This window comes from Camellia sinensis, chromosome 4, assembly GCF_055761805.1.
Source record: "Camellia sinensis isolate YWXY chromosome 4, ASM5576180v1, whole genome shotgun sequence".
Classification (NCBI taxonomy): domain Eukaryota; kingdom Viridiplantae; phylum Streptophyta; class Magnoliopsida; order Ericales; family Theaceae; genus Camellia; species Camellia sinensis.
The window spans coordinates 172,647,657-172,655,133 of record NC_138964.1 but is presented as its reverse complement, the minus strand read 5'-3'; positions in this window follow the sequence as shown (position 1 = coordinate 172,655,133).

Sequence of the window (7,477 nt, the reverse complement as noted above, 5' to 3'; positions counted from 1 at the left end):
TTTTCGATTGCTGGAACAAACGGCGAAGTCTGTAGTCTTGCCAATGCTTTGTCCGTTGGTTCGTAGGCCGGTCGCGGTATTGGCATTCCAACCTCGACGCTTCCATGCGTCCGAGGAGCCAACCGCTGTAAGGCTAAAACTCTATGTGGATCCCTTGCCCTGGCATCCTCCTTGCATCGTGCTTTCTCTTCGAGCACGGTTCGTAAGTCGGATGATTTGGGTAATTCTGTCTGTCTAGATCTGGTTTGGTGCGAATGTGAAGGCCAATATGTGCTTCCTTCAATGTATGATCTCTCAGATCTCGTCCTCTCAGACCTGGAATGACGAGTTTTGGAAGACCAGGATTGAGTGTCGCCTGTCCTGAGGCTTCTGTTCTCTCCTTGCGAGGGTATAGTATTCCTACTACGATTTTCTGAGTGGCGAGGGGGCGTCTTGTTTTTGCGCCCCTCTCCTGTCGCCACTTCTTTTTTCTTCATCTGGCGCTTTAAGGCTTCCATGTCCGCCGCCATCTTCTTTATCAATTCATCTTGCTCTTTCACGCGATCTTCCAGAGTTTGAGGGTCAATCCTCCGTCTTTGTCTGTCGGGACTTTGAGAATGGGATTGACGGGGGCTGTGAGTCCGTCTCCCCCTAGCATCCCTCCTGGAGGTATGTCTTTGGGGCTCCAAGTCCGCCATGGGAGGGACAGAAGGTAATCCTTCACGCCTTGCGCCCCCTTCTGGAGTTAGTCCATTGACGGCGGACTGCGGCAAGTCTTCAATATGTGCCATTGAATGAGAAAAGGAGAAGCTTAGTCAAGAGGTTTCGTTCTGTCTGTTTTTCCCACAGACGGCGCCAATTGTACGGGGAAGAAATACTCCTTCTCGTATAATCCTGTTGACTAAGTCCACGCTCCTCCGTACGACGTCGCTTTGTCACCTGAAAACACAAACGTGAGCTAGCCGGCGGGTGTGTGCCGGAAACCTCTCCGATGCCTAAGTCAGAAAACTTGACAAATAGACAAAGCTCAATGTAATCAGGAAGCAAAATTGTATGTGGTGTTCTGTTACCTCCACCAAGGTGATGTTTGTGAGTTTTTATAAGTTTCAAATGGCACAATCCTAGTAGGACTTTTATTCCTCCATGCAGAGTCCTCCTAGGATTTATACTCCTAAGGATAATGCTTATCATTTTACACCCCCCCACTGCTTAAACCAAGTGGGATGGTTTTCATTACGGCCGAACAGTCATTTGACCGAGATAAACCTGGCTTTGTAGAGCCGCCGAGTAGGCCAAACTACTCTTAGTTCGGCTCTGTTTTTACTCCTCATCTCGGTTCTCCTCTGCTCAACCCATAGCACGGTTGAACCAATCTTAACAAGTTGCGACCGGTATAACTCCTAGGTCGGTCTAACTCAAAGATACCGTTAGACCGACCTATTCAAGATATATCCCGACCGGACTAACTCCGAGACCGGCCTAGCTCCAACTTGCCCGGACTAAAGTAGCTTTACTATTCTTGAACCGAAGTAACTTTATAATTCTTGGGCCGGAGTAACCATTTCTATTGGGCCGGAGTAATCATTACGGCCTTTTTACTCAGTCCTTCGCACTCTGGACCACAAAGCCCAACTCATAGCTCGGCCTAATTTTTTCCAAAAATTACCCTCTCATATATATATATATATATGTATATAAGAACTGTTTAACTGCGTAACGTTCATTTTTTCTTTTTGATTTTTTCTTTTTATTTTAAATAATTTATTAATGGTGGTTTATATGTTGAGTGAAAGTTTTTTTTCGTAATTACACAAACAATCTTGGTCAATTATGCGACGGATTTTTTCGTAATTACGTAAACATTCTTGGTCAATTATGAAACATATTTTTCTAATTACGCAAATATTCTTGATCAATTATGAAACATAAATATTTTATTTTTTAACAAATTACAAATATAACCATAAAACTTGTTTAAAATATGAATCAGTTCTATAATACTAGAAATTACAACTATCAAATTTTAATTTAACACGATACTCAGAAAAAATACTATTTTCCTATGTAATAATAAATTATCAAAATTGTTTATTGAAAAATATTTCTCATATCATTAAAAATTGTTAATTGACTTAATGATTTATTTGTCAGCAAAATGGTTAATTAAAAATATTTTTCATGTCATTAAAAATTATTGATCTACTTATTAATAAAATTGGTCATTTGTTATGTGAGTATGATTTATGTGTTAATAAAATTAGTTATTTGTATATATATATATTTTCTTTCGCTTCTTTATTAGTTCAGTGAATTATCTTAGTAGTTTTTTTTAGATGAGCACTACAAGAAAAGTGGGTTTATGAGACGAAACTATTTGCGACGGCACACTTGCCGTCTCAAAAAGTCATTTTTTGCGACGGTAGAAAATGTCGTCTCAAAAAAGCAGAGTATTTGCGACGGCACCATTTGCTGTCTCAAAAAAGCAGAGCATTTGCGACGGCAAAATTTGCAGTCTCAAAAAATGCGAGCATTTGCGACGGTATTTTCTGCCGTCGCAAATACTCTCATTTTTTGAGACGGCAAATTGTGCCATCGTAAATGCTCTGCTTTTTTGAGACGGCAAATGGTGTCGTCGCAAATACTCTGCTTTTTTGAGACAGCATTTTCTGTTATCGCAAAAAGTGACTTTCGTGTTTTTTTTGTTTTTGTTTTTAGTGAATATTTTTAAAATTTTAAATATTTTTTTTAGATGCACCTTACTTAGATGTATCTAAAAAAAATTATGAAAAATATTTTTAAAAATTAAAAATATTTGTCTATTTCTCCCTCACTTAGATGCACCTCATCACTCTTCTCTCTCTCTTTTTGTCTACTTGTCTATTTGTCTATTTCTCCCTCATTATGTTCGCCTTGCTCACTCTCTTGTTCCGATCTTCTCTATTTATCGAGCTCCTTCTCGGTTTATCGATCCACTATAAACGACGTTGCCTTACTCTTTTGAACATTTCTCTTCTCACCCATTTTTTCATCTTTCTATCTCTCTGTCTCTGTCTCTCTTCTCTTTCCCTTTCTTACTCATCACTCTTCTCTGTCTGTTTGTCTCTCCCTTTCTCTATGTGTCTCTGTCTCTCTTCTCTGTCTCTGTCTCTGTCTCTCTCACTCATCACTCTTCTCTGTCTGTCCGTTTATCTCTTTCTCTCTATGTCTATGTCTCTGTCACTCTTCTCTTTCTCTCTCTCACTCATCACTTTTCTCTGTCTGTCTGTCTCTCTCTTTTTCTCTGTGTCTCTCGTCCATCTCTCTTCTCTCTATCTATTTTCTCTCTCTCTCTCTCTCTCTCTCTCTCTCTGTGTGTGTGTCTCTCACTCATCTCTTTCTCTCACCACTCATCTCCTCTACCACCTTCACCACTACTGCAAACGTCATTTCACTACCACCACTACTACCACGGTCGCCATTTCACCTCTACGACTGCCATTATTACTACCATCGCCACCATTCTACTACCACCACTACCACTATTGCTACTACTACTACTACCATTACCTCTCTTTCACCACCGCCACTCCATCTACTCTACCACTACCACAACTTCACCACTAATCTCCTTCGCCATCACCACCACCACCATCGTTTCTTATCCACCACCTTCACCACTACTGCTGCTTCCTCTCCTCTACCACAAAATATTACCTCTTTTCTCTCTCTCACTTATCACTCTTCTCTGTCTGTCAGTCTTTGTCTCTGTCTCTTTTTCTTTCTCTCTTTGTCTCTCGCTCATCTCTCTTCTCTCTATCTCTCTCATCTCTCTATCTCTCTTATCTTTCGCTCATTTATCTTCTCTCTATCTCTCTCTCTGTCTCTCTCGCTCATCTTTCTTCTCTCTTCGTCTCTCTTTTTCTATGTCTTTCTCTCGATCATCTCTTTTCGCTCTATTTCTCTCTCTCTCTCTTTGTCTATCTCTCGCTCATATCTTGTTTCTCTCTATTTTTCTATATGTCTCTCTCTCTATCTCTTTCTCTCTCTGTCTCCCTATCTCTCTCTATATATCTCTTTCTCTCTTTGTCTCTCTCTCACTTATCACTCTTCTCTCTCTCTTTCTCTCTCTGTGTCTGTTTGTCTGTCTCTCGCTCTTCTCTCTCTCTCTTTCTCTCTATGTGTCTGTCTGTTTGTCTCTTTCCCACATTGTGTTCACCTTGCTCACTCTCTACCACCACTATTCTATCTCCTCTACCACCACCACAACTTCACCACTTATCTCTTTCACCATCACTTAACAAAAAAAAAAAAAAAAATGTCACAAAAAAATATTTTTTATTGGCCACAAAAAATTAACTTTATTTTAATGGAAAATATTATCCCTACTTCTACCAAATAAAAAAATAATAATAATTTTTTATTCATTAAAATAAATATGAAACAAATAAATTTTCAACTTTACTAAATGAAAAAATAAAAATAAAAATTCATTAACTATAAAAAAATTATTTTAATAAAAAATAATTTTTTGTAGCAATGACATCCTCCGTTGCGAAAAAAAAAGTAATTTTATTATTTAAATATTCATTTGTAATGAAAATCAGAAAAAAAAAAAATCAAAAAAGTTTCCATTCTCCCCCCTTCCTTTTCCATTCCCGCTTTGGGTTCCCCCCACCCCATACCCAAAATCCCCAATCTCAACCCCCCCCGTTTTCCATTCCCGCTCGGGTTTCCCCCCACCCCAAACCCAAACCCAAACCCAAAATCCCCAATCTGTTGAACCAAAATCCCCAATCACAAAATCCCTAATCTCTTCTTACGTCTCTCTCTCTCTCTCCGTCTCAATTTGTTTCAGATGATGAAGACATTCACGACGGCCTTCAAGACGAGCCATGGGAAGAATGAACTCTCCACCTCCTTTACAACTCCAAGATCGATCAAGGTCTCTCTCTCCCTCTCTCTCTCTCTCTCACAATTCTTATTGATTCATTACCGTGACGTGTTCTTTGATTATCACAGATTTTTCAATTGCTAAAGTTCAAAAAAGTGGACGAAAGAAGCACAAAGTGCGCTGGATGTCGAAGAGAGCTATGACAATTCCTCAAGTCATCATCGAACTTCAAGACCAAGCCCTAAGAGAATGTATTCTCCGATGTCTCAGTACTTTCCGTTTCGAGGTCCATTCTAATCTCAAAACCTTCATGTGTAATTTTCCTCAAATATGTATTTCTTAACTAAATTTCAGTGGATTGGGTTTCATTTCATAGATGTTACTGTCTTTTCTGTGTGATATACCATCAACTATTTAAACTTAAAAGATCAGGTTTTACTCTTATTATGGTTTGCTCAATTGGGTGCTTGCTGTTAGCATTAATTTGTTTATTTAAACTTAATTCTAATTTTTATTTCCATGTTTGTTGACTATCACCTGAATGGGCTTCAGAAATTTTCTTTTTCTTTCTTTTTTTTTGGTTGTTGACAGAAAAGAGAAGATCCAGAAAATTACTACAAGACAGGGTGCTTGTTATATAATTCTTGCAGCACTATAGCTGTCTTGCTACAGGTTTGAAATATATTGGTGTTGTTTTCTGGGTTAGGGTTAAATTGTCATTTTCAAGTGATAATTTTGAAGATTGAAAGTGGAGAGAAGAGAACCACAATAACCTGTATTTGGAGAGGGTGTAGATAAAATGCAGGCCCATGTGTTTCCCAGGTGGGGAAGGTAGGCATCATTGTCACTTAGATTTCCTTGGCCACAAATTTGATGAGTGTACACCATCATTTGATAGCCCATCCCACCCACCCATTAGAGGGTGTAGAAATCTGCCTATTAGTCTGGTCTATTATATGTGATTTGTCTTTTCAAGCCTATTGGATCATATAATTAGTTTCTCCAACTTTTATTTTTTATATTTTACACAAAGTAATTACTTGTCTTCTGTCCTCAAAAAAAAAAAAAAATATGTGTCTTCTTGTTATAGGGCAGTTTGAGAGAATAAATCTCAACCAATTGACAGTACATGTTGGTAGATTGTAAATTTTAACACATTTTATAAACATATTTAAGTTCTCAAATATTAAATGTAATTATGAAACTACAAAATCAAAACTAAAAAAAAAAAAAAAATGTTTGATAATATACATGTGCCCAAGAAACATGTAAATTAATAGATGATTTTGAGATGACGAGAGTGGAGGAGGGAGCAATGCCCCACCTTCAAACTCTAGTTATCACAAATAGTGAATTGGTAGAGGAGGTCCCCTCCGGTATCAAACATCTAACCAACCTTCAAATGTTTAGACTTTTTGATATGTCTAAGAAATTGATTATGAAGTTAGATTGAGAAGAACAAGGCGGGGATTACTGGAAAAAATCACACATCCCTCAAGTTGTAATTGAGAACTCAAACAAGGTCAAAGGTAAGTAAAGTTTCTACAAAAAGAAAGTGAAAAGAAAAGTGCTCTCACTTAATTGGATCAGTATCACAATTAGTACCATATCTTTTTCTTTTTCTTAGTTTTTTCATAATCAATCATTTGCCTTCGTTTTGGTCTGGATGATGATTGATATAATTTTTGTATTCCAAATAATTGATAATAGTTGATTTGGTGTGTTTCATATCACAACTCATGCCTGCATTGTACTTTCATTCTTACTTGTTTATGTACTTATCATTATAATTGTTGCTATTATTTGTTAAAAATTTAATGTCGCCACGGTTTTAACTAAAATTGGGACAGTATGGATCCTAATTTAAAATTGGACAAGTTAAGAGTGCTCTTATCAATCCTAGGAGTTCAATAGCATTATATTGCATGTATTAGACCCGACTTTAAGAGCACTATTAAAAGGGTTTCAGAACTTTTCAATATTTCTAAGGTTGTAAGAACTATTATGTGTGAAAATACGTACTTCTTCAAATTAAAAACCAATAACATTAAACTGAAAAAATAAAAAACATACCATTAAATAGTTGAATTCATGATTTCCAATCCATTAGCAAATATATTGAATATGTTAGGACTGTCTTAACGATGTTTTGTCAAATGTCTTCACTGTTCCTTTCTTGGAAAGTTCCACGAAAAAGAAATTAAAAGAAAATGATAATCATCGTTGTTTTCTCTTTTCTTAGTACATGTGTTTTAGCCTAACTGGACTTGTGATGGTTGGAGTCCTAGTTGAATTAGAATTGAGCTAGTGGTCTCACCCAGTAGACTGGGTGCAGTATCTCGTATTATTTGTAAATATCCAAGTGGAGAAGGATTTAAAACTCATCAATGTCCATGAAGAGAAAGAATTTCATATTTATTAATCTATTGAGTAATCTACTGTTATTTATTGGATATAATTATTATGCAAATTTCTTACACCTTATTCTCCAAAACTTTCCCCATTCAAAATTCTCACCCCCAATAAACTGGTGATTTTCTTGTGTTGGCTATTTTGACAATGTTGTGATTAAATTTTTCTGGTATTTTGCAACTCACAACACTCCTATCTAGTTTGTCTTTTTTTTTT